At 46.0% G+C, this 13,853-nt stretch overlaps 1 protein-coding gene across 6 annotated transcripts in view; it reads left to right on the forward strand.

The window, feature by feature from the left end:
- CDKL1 (cyclin dependent kinase like 1) overlaps positions 1 to 13,853 on the forward strand; it is a 45,262-nt gene that overhangs the window by 12,379 nt on the left and 19,030 nt on the right. The window lies entirely within an intron of this gene.

The raw sequence follows: 13,853 nt of genomic DNA on the forward strand, positions 1-13,853 counted from the left end.
CGAATACAATGCAACTGTCCTGGAGTTTGAGTTGCTGCCCATCTACTGAGGACTAAAGATAAGATTGTTTTCAGAAACTGCCTTTGCTGTCCACTCTGGGTGTGAGGAAATCAAGGCCCAGGGGCCAAATGCAGCCTTAAAGGCCTTTCTGTCTGGCCCTCCGAATGCTCCCCGGCTGCACCCCTCACTGACACTGTTTCACGGCGCAAGCACTTTTGCCTGGCTGAAATGCGTCCTTGAATTCTGACGATGCCTCTTGGTTGCCAGCAATGGAAACTAGTGGCTCGGATTTCATCGGGGCAGTGGAGTCCACTCCAGGTTTTAGTCCGAATGTTCAAGGAGCTGTCTTTCAGCACCTTGGACAGCTCCTTGAACGTTTGGACTAAAACCTGGAGCGGATTTCACTGCCTCAATGACGCTGGAGCCACCAGTCTCCACAACTTGCCTGGATGGAGAGGAGAGTGTGAGTGTGTGTAGAACGTAGCCTATTGCAGAAAGGTAAAGTTTACATCTGTTCTTTTGCCTCTTGCCCAGCCAAGCACCGGGATGTGGCCCTTGGAAGCAGTGGAGGCTGATCTCTTAGGGCAAATGGGGCCCTCCCTCTCCAAACGCACTCTGCCCTCAGCCACCCCTCGCCTGCCCTACTTTCTTACTTAAAACAGCCCAGAGGGCGGCCCCACCTGTCAGCGTCCCACTCCTCACTCTCACCCCACCTGTCAGCGTCCCGCTCCTCACTCTCAGTGTTGCTCCTTGTAGAACTCAGCTGGGAGGAGGAGGAAGGTGGGGACAAAACTAGAATTCGTTGGCTCTGCCCCCCATTGGCTCTGGCTCCACCTATGGGTGGCCTCCCTGCCTTTTGCCCCTCCAGTCCCAGCTGCCACTGCCTGGAAGATTGGCCATAGGGGAACGCAGCCCTCAGGATGAAAAAGGTTCACCAGCCCTCCTACGCCAACACCCAGATGCCTCTGGATCCTCACAATGGCAGGATGGAGTTGGACACTCTGTTATTTGGTTTTTAATCTCCCGGCACTTTTTCATCAGAGGTTCCGCCTTCCTCCGGGCACCTACTACATTTTAGCGATTATGTTTAAGAGCTATTGCCACCTTTTTCTCTCTGTCTCTGGATTTCTCTTGTTGTTGTTACGTGCCTTCAAGTCGATTACGACTTGTGGCGGCCCTATGAATCAGCGACCTCCAAGAGCTGTTAAGTGCTTTTAAAAGCTACCTAAAACTCAGGCCGTCCTTGCTTCTTTCTAGCCAGCCCTCCCATAGCCTGGCGCCTTGCCAGATGCCATAGAACTCCCATCAGCCTCAGCGAGCACGGCCAGCAGTCAGGGATAGTGGGAGTCGTAGGCCAGCAACATCTGGAGGGTATGAGGTTGGTAAAGACTGTTGCTAGCGATGAACTCCTAACCAAATCCTTCCTGCTGTGAAGAAATAATTTCTCTTCCTGTTCTGCCAGTCAATTCCATGGAATGGGTCCAAGTTCCAGTGTTGAGAGAGAGTGAGTAACTTTCTCCACCTGCTCCATTCTGCTTTTAATTTCGGAAATCTCTTGTTACAGGGAAAGGGCCATAGCTCAGTGGTAGTTTTGCACATATGTGGAAGGCCCCAGGTGCAACCCCCAATGTCATCTCCAGGTTGGGCTGGGATTTATTTATTTATTTATTTTATTACATTTGTATACCGCCCGATAGCCGAAGCTCTCCGGAGAGCTGCTGCTGTTCGCTGTCTGAGTTAGGACCCCTGTGGACTGATTTTATTTTATTTTTTGCAGGACTGTTCTGCAATATACCATTGACACAATAGCAGCACATCAGTGACAGATACATATTAGACCACCCACGCATCATTCCGCTTTATTTTATTTTTTTTTACAATAATTTTTATTCAAATTTTCATAAAACATACAAAACAAAATCATAAAACATTCAAAGACAAAAAACAAAACAAAACAAAAATGATTAAACAAAAATAAAATAAAATGTTGACTTCCCATTTGTCGCAGATCAAATCAGTTATAGGTCTACAATATATAACAAACCTGTCTCTTAAATTATATTATAAAATCACTTTCCTCCAGTAGTTATCTTAATTAATCATCAAATCTCATAAACATTACTTTATTCTTTCCACAAAAAGTCAAAGAGAGGTTTCAATTCTTTAAGAAATATATCTATCAATTTTTCTCCAAATAAACATGTCGATTAATCCATCTCGTTAATAATAATAATAATCTTATTGTCATAACCATAGTCCAAATAAACATATCGATTAATCCATCTCATCAAAATCTGTTAGGTCCAATAATTTCAATAGCCATTATTCCATTGTCCATATTAATTCCATCTTCCATCTTCAATAGTCCTGTTAAGTCCAGTAATTTCAGTGTCCAATCTTCCATTATCAGTATTCCATAATAATCTTGCTGTCATAGCCATAGTCATATAATAAGAGTCTGATGGGAATTTCCTCTATCCCAAATATTTTCTTGCCATCAATTCTGAATAAGTTGCTGAAATATTGTTGTAAAGTCATATCTCTGTTCTTCTTTTTTACAGAATGCACTGGCTCATCTCTTGAGAGTTTTTCCATTGTCACATGGCTGCAGTTAATTCCATAGATTTTCTCTATATCAAGGTCCACCACATCATTCCAGTCCAGAAGATTATCCAAGCCATTGATAACTTTATCTCTAATATCTTCATTAATTTCTTCAGAGATAACGTTAAATTCCAAACAGTAGGTTTTATTTCTAATATCCATAAACTCCAGATCTTTTTCTAATTCCACATTTGTTCCAATCTCCAGGGCTTGTATCTTCCCTTTATTTTTTCTTTTCTCATCTCTGATCTCATTCTCCTCTCTCACAGGATCCCCTATTTCTTTAAGCTCCTGCGTCATTTTGCTCAGTTCCATTTTCAGCTCCTTACTGCCCTGTCGCAGGGTTTGTTTCGTTATCTCAATCTCATCCATTATTTTCTGAAACATAATTACTTCCAGATTCTCAGCCACTTTCTTGATTGCCATTTTTAAAACCACGAAAACAAAACAAAACAAAAATAAAGAAGAACCACTTCTTATTTCAGCAACAATTGGGTTAATATTCCAGGCTTGATGACATCACAGTATAAACAGAGCAGCCTGCCTTATCTCTCTATGTTCAAGAATACAAAACAAATTTAGTTCCCAGCATCAAAACAGTTAGCGGCGTCGTGAAGAAGCAGATTCGTCAAAATAAAATAGACCAAAAAGAGAATAGTCCCAGACAATATAATGTTCCTCGGAATAGAAATCCCTCTTCTGTTTATATCTTTAGAGTGCACTTCCAGGACAGGTTTTTTGCAATAGAAACAGAGATAAGCTGTTAATTTCGTGAATAACAGAGAAGAGTTATAGCTCACCCAGAAGTTCTTTAAAGCTGATTCATTTGACAAATCTCTTTTTGCTGCAACAATTTAAACCAAGTAAAAAAAATAATAGAAAGAAGGGTGCTTGCCTGTTAGTCCGTTTTCTCTTTGAAGAAAAGATAAACGTATCGCATTAATCAGATAGAGCTTGTTCGGAAGTCCGTCCGGCATTGCTGGCTGGACCTTTTCTCATAAATTAATGAAATCCAGTCCTCCCAACAAAAACAGGCTTTTGAGGTTGATCTCTACGTTTCTCCCTGCCCGGGAGAAATTTCATCAGTCAAAAAAAAAATGTTCTGACTGATTTATATCTGAATAAGCTTCTTCTGCGGCGGGAGCCTGTCTCAAAAGCAGGCACAAGCGAAGTCACCCTTCCCGGAAGTCTCGTCATTCCGCTTTATTCACATATTGTTGCAGTATTGCCATCGGGAGGGGCGCTCCGGCGCTATAGTGCAACTAAAGCAGGGCAAAAATTCAACTAGAACATACAGAATGTTACAGGATTTCAGCAGAAAGGTACTAGACTTGGCAGTTTGGCTGCCCCAAACCTTTTGCAGGTGCAAACAGGATTGAAAGCGGGATAGCATATAAGCACCCCGAAGCCTTCATGAGCAGAAGGCATCCTGAACACACGATAAAAAGGATGTCAGGGTGGGGGGTTTAGATAGACCAATGGGCTGACTTTTTTTAAGGCACCTTCCTACAATGGGGGACCTGTGGGCTTCCAGATGTTGTTGTACTGCAACCCCCATCAGCTCTGCCTTCATGGTCAATAACTGAGGATGACGAAGAAATGGACTCCAATGACATCTGGAGGCCCACAGGATCTTCTGTGATCTCCCAACCTCTTGTGGCATCTTAGAAGCCTCCTGCACTAAAAGATCCACAAGGCCCAATGACCTCTTGCTGTTCCAAGTGCCTGCAGAAAGGTGGCTGTGAATTTTTAGAGCCCAGAATGCAATGGCAGCTGGTGGCCCCTATGTCAATGGGGCAGTGGAATCTGCTCCAGGTTTTAGTCCAAACTTTCAAGGAGCTGTCCAAGGTGCCTCGACCACAGTGTCAGTCCTCACAACCTGACAATCAGCGAGTGCCCATGCTGCCACATAAGATTCCAGACCTCCCTTGGTTGAAGGTTGCAGCTGACATTATTGAACTCAAACGATGCTCATACCTGTTGATAACAGATTACTATTTAAAGTATCCTGAAGTTCTCAGTCTAGCTAACAAACCAGCCGCCACCATAGTGGCAAAGCTGAAAGCAGATTTTGCTCGCCGTGGGTTCCTCAGAGAGACCAACACATACATCGGGGCATACTCTTGACCTGGTCTTTGCTACCGGACATGGGGATAGTGATCTGGATGTGGGGAGTCTTACATCTCTCCCGTTGTCATGGACAGATCATTGCTTGCTGAAGTTTAGACTTTCAGTAGCCTTTTCCCTCTGCAAGGGTGGGGGACCTATTAAATTGGTCTGCCCCCGGAGACTAATGAATTCTGAAGGTTTTCAAAAGGCTCTGGGGGGTTTTCCGGCTGATAGGACTGGCGCTCCTGTCGAAGCCCTGGCCGATCTGTGGAATACAGAGATGACCCGGGCTGTTGACACGATCGCTCCTGCGTGCCCTCTCCTATGTAGAGCTCATACAGCTCCTTGGTATACTCCAGAGCTGAGAGCGATGAAACAAGACAGGAGGCGGCTTGAGCGGAGATCGAGACGAACTCCCGACGAATGCAATTATGAGCTGGTTCGTGCTTCTACTAAGCTCTATGTAGGAGCGGTGAGGGCGGCAAAAAAACAACATTTTGCCGCCACTATTCAGTCATCTCTCTCACGCCCACGGGAGCTTTTTAAAGTGGTTCGTGGCCTACTTCATCCAGGCCTACAAGATACGGCAGATACATCGGTAGCTCGATGTAATAAATTTGCTGAACACTTCCAGCATAAGATCTCATGCATCCGCCGGGACTTAGACTCCTATTTAATAGCAGTTAATCCTATTGAGGTGTCCGGAGCACAGTCTTGTCATGTTTTGTTGGATGAGTTTCAGTTGGTTCAGTTCGAGGACGTGGACAAGGTGCTTGGACAGGTTCGTGCGACCACTTCAGTACTGGATCCTTGCCCCTCTTGGCTAATTAAAACTAGCAAGGAAGGAACAGTTGGCTGGGCCAAGGAAGTGATTAATGCCTCTTTACGAGAGGGAGTGGTCCCTGGCTGTCTGAAAGAGGCGGCAGTGAGACCACTCCTGAAAAAACCTTCCTTGGACCCAGAGGATTTCAGCAGCTACAGACCAGTAGCCAATGTTCCGTTCCTGGGCAAGATCCTGGAACGTGTGGTTGCTGACCAGCTCCAGGCGCTGTTGGATGAAACCGATTATCTAGATCCATTTCAATCGGGGTTCAGGCCTGGTTTTGGCACTGAGACTGCCTTGGTCGCCCTGTTTGATGACCTATGTCGGGAGAGAGACAGAGGGAGTGTAACTCTGTTGATTCTCCTTGACCTCTCAGCGGCTTTTGATACCATCGACCATGGTATCCTTCTGGAGAGGCTTGCGGAGTTGGGAGTTGGAGGCACTGCTTGGCAGTGGTTCCGCTCCTACTTAGCGGGTCGTCTCCAGAAGATAGTGCTTGGGGAACATTGCTCGACACCGTGGGTTCTCCAATGTGGGGTCCTGCAGGGTTCGGTTCTGTCTCCCATGCTTTTTAACATTTATATGAAGCCGCTGGGGACGGTCATCAGGAGTTTTGGAGTGCGTTGTCATCAGTATGCTGATGACACGCAGCTCTACTTCTCCTTTACATCTTCTTCAGGTGAGGCAGTCGACGTGCTGAACCGTTGCCTGGCCGCGATAATGGACTGGATGAGAACTAACAAACTGAGACTCAATCCTGACAAGACTGAGATGCTGTTGGTGGATGGTTTCTCTGATCGGATGGTGGATATATACCCTGTCCTGGATGGGGTTACACTCCCCCTAAAGGAACAGGTGCGTAGTCTGGGAGTCATCTTAGACTCTTCCCTCACACTTGAGGCTCATGTAGCCTCGGTGGCCCGGAATGCGTTCTACCAACTTCGGTTGGTAGCCCAGCTACGTCCCTATCTGAGTAAGGAGGACCTCACATCAGTGGTACACGCTATGGTAACCTCGCATCTGGACTACTGCAATGCGCTTTACGTAGGGCTACCTTTGAAGACGATTCGGAAGCTACAGCTAGTGCAAAATACGGCGGCCAGACTGCTAACAAGAACTAAGCGGTCTGAGCATATAACACCTGTGCTAGCCCATTTGCACTGGCTTCCAATATGCTTCCGGGCCAGATTCAAAGTGTTGGTACTTACCTATAAAGCCTTATACGGCGCGGGACCACGATATCTGTCGGAACGCCTCTCCCGATATGAACCGGCCCGTACACTACGGTCTACTACGAAGGCCCTCCTCCGGGTTCCGACTCATAGGGAAGCCCGGAGAGTGGTGACAAGATCTAGGGCCTTCTCAGTGGTGGCCCCCGAACTATGGAATGGTCTCCCCGAGGAGGTGCGCCTGGCGCCGACACTATCATCTTTTCGGCGCCAGGTTAAAACCTTTCTCTTCTCTGAGGCATTTTAATTCCTGTTAATTTTAAATTATTATAATTTGATTTTAGACTGTACAGTTTTGTGTACAGTTTTGTATTGTGATATACTGTATTGTGTTATTTTTATTGTATTTTTAATGTTCACCGCCCAGAGAGCTGTTGCTAGTCGGGCGGTATATAAGCTTAATTAATTAAATAAATAAATAAAATAAATCATGGCTGCTCGCATTGCATTTGCAAGCAAGCATGTGCATCAGTTTGCCAGAGAATGGGGTATCATCGTGACTCACTTGAGCCCAATGGCTTAGGGAACACATGCTCCAGATCATTAACAACATGACCATTAACAACATCCCTCCCCTTAAATATTAGGCAGGCGCCATCTCTGTTATCTTTTTGGTGCCTACTGAGGACCTTCCTCTTTCAACAAGCCTTTTAAGTAGAGACCTTATCCCAGTCTGCTTCTGTGTTGGAATTGCTTTTTAATATGTTTTTAAACCATTTTTTAATAAACAATACATTTTTAACCTTTTTTTAAGATGTCTTGAAAGCTTTTTTAACAACATGCTTTTAAAGATGTTTTGTTTTAATGTATTTTAAAGTCTGTTTTTATGATGTTTTAAAGTATTTCTAGTGCTTTTGTTTGCCGCCCTGCGCTCCTGCTGGGAGGAAGAGCGAGATATAAATAAAATAATAAACAAAATATAAATAAATGATGAAGAAGACCCTACAGGGTGGTACAGATACCCATCTGGCCCTGTTAAACTTCAGGAACACAGCAGTTAGGAGCCTCTCCTCCACCCCAGCCCAACTGTTGATGGGACGCCTTTTCACGGTACCCTCCCTGCAATTTCAGACACATTACCTCCGGCAATACCATCAGGAGTTCATACATGGCTTCACTGTTTTCAGCAGCGACAGAAGTCATGCTATGATAGGGGAGCCAACCCCTTAAAACCTCTGTGTGGTGGTGATGAGGTCCGAATGCACACAAGCCAAGAATGGATCCCTGCCCCTGTCACAGCCAAGAGAGATGGAGCCCAGACTGTATGAAGCGACAACACCAGGGGGAATGACTTACAAAAGAAACAAGAAGACCTCAGAGGAAGTCCCAGACATATCCCACCGCCCACACCTGTGGAACCACCTCAAGACGCATCCAGCAGACAGCCCCCTGAAGTGGATGGAGATCCATTGCCCCAAGACTGTTCACAACAATCTGAGCATCCAGGGACCATCAGGAAACAGTCACCCAATCTAGGAATGGTTAAAGCACCTTGGACAGCTCCTTTAAAGTTTGGACTAAAACCCGGAGCAGATTCCACTGCCCCACTGACATTGGAGCCAGCAGCTGCCACTACCAGAAAGGAACACAAAGGTGGCGGTGGCAGCTTATGTCAGGAATCCAGGTGATAAATGCATCTTCTCCTCATTGCAAAAAAAAAGAGAGAAAAGCGGGAAGATGTGGGGAAGCTCAACCATTTGCAGCCGCTTCTGCCTGATGCTCTGGGCTGACCAGTGTTGACTTAACAAGCGTGGGCTTGCTCCGTCATCTCTCTGAAAACACTTCCTCGGTCAATAGTAACCGATTGTTTGTTTGCTAACTCGAGAATGGTGTGGGTTGGGAAATGAAAGGCTGGTCAGAGTTCTAACATGACTGCATATTCGACAGCGAAAAATAGGATTCCTGATAAATCATTTTTCAACCATGTAAACACTTAATGGGACAAACTCCTGAGTAGCACGCCTGTCTGATACCGTTGCCCAGATCAGAGAGATTAAAGGGGCACCGGCTGTTTATCTTTTTTCTGTTTGAGATGCAAATGCTGGTTTTGAAATGTATGGAAGCCAGGATCTCCAAAGCCCTTTCTTCCTGCAGTGATGTTTTTGACCGGCTCTATTTTGAGCTACGGCAGGAACTTTAAAGACTAGATCACAAAAGGGCGGCTTCTGCAGTTAAGAAAGGGAACAGTTGTGTGATAATTCTGTAAGGGTTGAAGCCGGCCTGGGTGCGGGGAGTGATTAATGTGAGAAACAGACCTGCATCAAAAGAATTGATGCCCATGTCTTAAATTCAATGATTTCATTTATTCACAGAATTGTAGGCTTTATTTTATTTTGTTGTGCAAGTTGCATCCCGCCAATCAACCTACCTGCAGCCTCTTGTTAACAATATCAAGCATAATAGAGATAACAGCTTTAATGGAAGACGACTGGGAGACAATGGCCAAGATCAAAGCTCACTTTGCCTTTGTCTGGGAATGGGTTTTTGTTGCTGTGGCTCAGCCTTGAGAGATGTGAAGAAATAATTCTGGCAAAGAGTGTTTCTGTGATCATTCAGAGGGCCTTGATTGCAGCTGAGCTCCACTCCTTGGGTCTGAGGTAGGACTTCTGAGAAGGGCTGTTTAATAAAATAAGGTCTGAGCCTAGACTTTGCTGTTGTCTAGATATTTCACTACTGACCGAAAGGGATCAAAGATAGTACCCCAAGTGGCTACCTCAATGGAGGGTCCTCTTCTCTTCCCCATAGGTTCACCTCTGTCACCCAGATCATATGCATCTAGTGCTCCATGCAAAAAAATGCAATGCGGTTTTCCCAGAAGCTTGGAGAGTATGAATTAATTTTTTTATATTATTTCTCTGAGCCGCAGTCATTGCACCTGCTTTTAAGATGCATGAGACTTTGCAGAGCAAAGAAAGGGGAAAGGAGGTCCAAGTCCTGATAAACTTGTAGTCAGTGGCGATGAGTTAGCAAGGGGAGGAGGAAAAAGAAGGGGAGAGGCAAAGAGTAGAATTGTAGAGGTGGAAGGGGCTTTGTGGGACATCTAGTCCAAACCCCGGGCAATACAGGGAATCCTCTGCAACAGCATCCCTGATAGGTGGCCATCCAACCCCACTTAAAAACCTCCAGTGAAGGAGAGCCTTCTGTCTTCTGAAGCGGCTTCTTCCACTAACAGCTCGTACCACTGGGGAGTTCTTCTTAATTTTGGTCTCAATCCTTTTCCTGGCACTTTGCACCCATGGGTTTGGGAGCATCAGAAAACAATTTTGCTCCCTCAACATGACAGCCGCTCAAACAGTTGGAGGCTGCTGTCATATCGCTTCTTGGTAGTCTCTTCTGCAGGCTAAACAAGCCCAACTCCTTCAACCTTTTCTCAGAGGACTCTGACTCCAGATTGTCCCCATCCTTATTAAGCGCCTTTGGACACGATCCAATTTGTTGACATCCTTCATAAATGGCAGTGCCCAGAAGTGAACACAGTCCTCCGAGAGAGGTCCGACCGAACAGAATACGGTAGGGCCCCGCTTACCGGCACTTCGCATTCCGGCATTCCGCTAATGCGGTGGTGGGAAATCCCCCCTTTTAAAGGCCATTTTGTGACATTTTTGCGTCATTTTTGCGCGATGGCCCCATTGTGGTCTATGGGTTCCGCTTTACAGCGATTTCCGCTTTACGGCGGGGGCCTGGTCCCTAACCCGCCGTATAAGTGGGGCCCACCTGTAGAGCCCTACCATTTCTTCTTGCAGTCTGGATGTTGGTACATCCTGGAATTATATTAGCCTATTTTGCAGCAGCATCAGTATTGCACTGCTGACTCATACTTCACTTCAGGCCTACAAAACAACCTCGATCCTGTTCGCATGTCCTGTTCTTAAGCCAAGGGTTGCCCATAATGCATTTGTGCATCTGAGCCTTCTGGCCTACATGCAGAACTTTACACTCACCTCTTGTTGAAATTGATGCAAATTCCAGCTCTCTACTGTTGTGTCCTCTCTCCTGTCAGCATCCTTTTGAATCCCATTTCTGTTCTCTAAGGTATTTATTGGCTGCCCTACTCCGTTTGGCACTGTGTCCTTTGCAAAAGACACCCAACAACAGAATCATCTAACCACCATTTTACCAACTTGCCAACATAAATATTGTGGAACAAGACCTCTTGCAGTGATGCAGTTGGGGTCTTGCTCTCTTGACCCTTGCCTGGGGATTCTGGCTGGTGAAATCTCTCTCTCCCCCTCCCTCTCTCTCCCTCTCTCTCCCAAGGCATGCAGAATGTGTCTTTACATGACAGAGTGGTGCCTGATGCATCCACTCCTGGAGAAGCCCACCTTGGACTCAATGGTTTATGGTCATAAATACCCTCCTTCTTGGAGAGGGTAGTGGTTGAGCAGTTACAGGAGTCCCTGCAGGATATGAATTATGTGGACCCATTTCAGTCGAGGTTCAGGAGGAATTTGAGAATTGAATCAGCCTTGGTTGCCCTGATGGATGACCTTTATCAAGACTGGCACTGGGGTGGAAGAATAGGACTGTTCAGTGGCTTTTGCTACTGTTGACCTCCTGGGCTAGTTGTGTGGGGTGGGTATTGGGGTCCATAGTGTAGCATTGGGAGATTGTGTTTTGGCCCAGTGGTCTATACGCTATGGTGTACTGTAGGGTACAGTCTTGTTCCCAGTGCTGTTGGCTGTGCTCTGCCACCCTAGTCAGAGACAGCATGCTTCTGAAAACCAGTTGCCGGAAGCTTCAGGAGGGGAGAGTCCTCTTGCACTCGGGTCCTGCTTGCGGGCTTCCCCCAGGCACCTGGTTGGCCACTGTGAGAACAGGATGCTGGACTAGATGGGCCACTGGCCTGATCCAGCAGGCTCTTCTTATGTTCTGTTGGACATCTATATGAAACCATTGGGTGCAGTCAATAGCCATTTGGGGGCAAAGTGTCCTCAGCCCACTGCTGATGACACATAACTCTATTTCTCCATAACATCTGAGTCAGGAGAGGCTGTGCCTGACCTGGACCATTGTTTGGGTGCAGTGGTGGACTAGATGAGGGCCAGTCAACACCTTGGACCCTGGGGAAATAGTCCCACAACACTGGGAAGATGAAGGCACTGTGGGGTGTTGGTGCCCATGTCTGGGAGATTGGCCAGTTGCCTGTTCTGGGTGGGGTTGCACTCCCTCTGAAAGAGAAGGTGCATCGTTTGGGGGTGCTCCTGGATCCATCTCTGCCACTTGAGGCTCAGGTAGCCTTAGTGGCTAAGAATGCCTTTTATGGCACTGGTTGGAGAGGGATAATCTGGCCATGGTGAATCATTGGTGACATCAAGGCCCCGTTATTGCAATGCTCTCTGTGTGCTACCGCTGGGACTGGTCTAGAGGCCCCAGCTAGAGCAAAATGCACGGCTTGACTTTCTGGTGCTCAGAAGCTTGCCCCTGGCTAGCCATAATAATCATAATAATAATAATAAATTTAATTTCTGTGTCGCCTATCTGGCCAAAGGCCACTCTAGGCGACGTACAAAACAGTTAAAACACAATGAGATAAAATACAATAATACAATAAAAAACAGTATGAGGACAATACAGCAGCAACAATATTAAAACAGGGTAGGAGGCATTTCAGTCACAGTAATTAACCCTCCCCGGAGATCCCAAAGGCCTGTTGAAAGAGCCAGGTCTTTAAGGCTTTACGGAATACATTTAGGGAAGAGGCATGCCGGAGATCTTGTGGGAGGGAGTTCCAGAGAGTGGGGGCCGCCACTGAGAATGCCCTCTCTCTTGTACCCGCCAATCTAGCTGTTTTTGTCAGCGGGATTGAGAGAAGGCCTTGAGTGGCTGATCTTGTCAGGCGGCATAATTGGTGGCGTTGAAGGCGCTCCGTAAGATAAACTGGGCCGAGACCGTATAGGGATTTAAAGGTTAATACCAACACCTTGAATTGGGCCTGGAAAACAACTGGAAGCCAGTGTAGATCGAACAACACTGGTGTGATGTGATCCCGGCTACTGGGCAAGCTTCAAGGTTCTTGTGTTAATTTGCCAAGGCCCTTAACAACTTGGGTCCAGAATATCTTAAGGGCTGTCTGATTCCTTATATCCCTGCCCAGTCACTGAGGTCTTGTGGGGGGACTCACTGGTGTGGTCCCCTTTGGCTCAGATGTATGGCTCGAATCCATCAGGAGCCGGGCATTCAGTATTGTGAGCCCAATTTTATGGCACTCCCTTCCAATCGAGATCAGACAGGCCTCCTCCCTTCCAGCACTTAGTGAAGGCTTTTTTCAATTACAGCAGGCATTTTAACTGAATTATGATTGTATAGTTTTGACTGATTTTTATTTTTATTGTATTGAGTTACTTGTAAGCTGCTTAGAGATGATTATAGTGAAGTGGCATATAAATTGTTGAAATAAATATAATTAATAAATACTACTTGTGGAAACAGAAGCATTTATTTAGTTCTTAGTCATGTCACTCAAGTTTCACCTTCCAGTTTCTTCGTAGACTTTTAACAATTATTTTAACCAGACTTGAAAGGGAGGGGCCTGAAAGCCCTCTGGCGCCCTTTCTCTTCCTGACTATGCAAAACGCACCTGGCAACCCACATGGGAGAATGCAAATAAGGTCAGTGCACAGTTGTACTTCAAGCCCTGCGTTGCAGCTATTTCAAGGATGGAATTGCAAAATGCATGGATGCTTTCTCTTGAAATTTGCAAGGAGCACAAGTCTGCTGGGAGATTTTCCTGCTCCTTTGATTTTCTTGCAGAGGAAGAAGTTGCAGTGGTTTACACACTTCACATGTGCTCAAAGCCCCTTTTCCTCCCTGGGTCCTTGGTTCAACCAGGAAGCTCTGGGTTCAGCTTTCCATTTCGCCATGAAGCTGACTGGGTGCCCTTGAACATATCACTATCTTTCTACCTAAGCTTCACAGGGTGGCTGTGAGGATATGAAACGAGGGGGGGGGACTATGTTTAATTTATTTCACTTTAATAGTTTTTTGTCTTATTATTTTTTTCTAGCCTGCTTTTCAGGGTAAAAACGTCATGAAGTGAAGCACAACACAGTTTAAAATACCAAGCACTTTAAACCGTGGAGACCGATACT

Source organism: Rhineura floridana, chromosome 2 (genome assembly GCF_030035675.1).
Source record: "Rhineura floridana isolate rRhiFlo1 chromosome 2, rRhiFlo1.hap2, whole genome shotgun sequence".
Taxonomy (NCBI): Eukaryota; Metazoa; Chordata; class Lepidosauria; order Squamata; family Rhineuridae; genus Rhineura; species Rhineura floridana.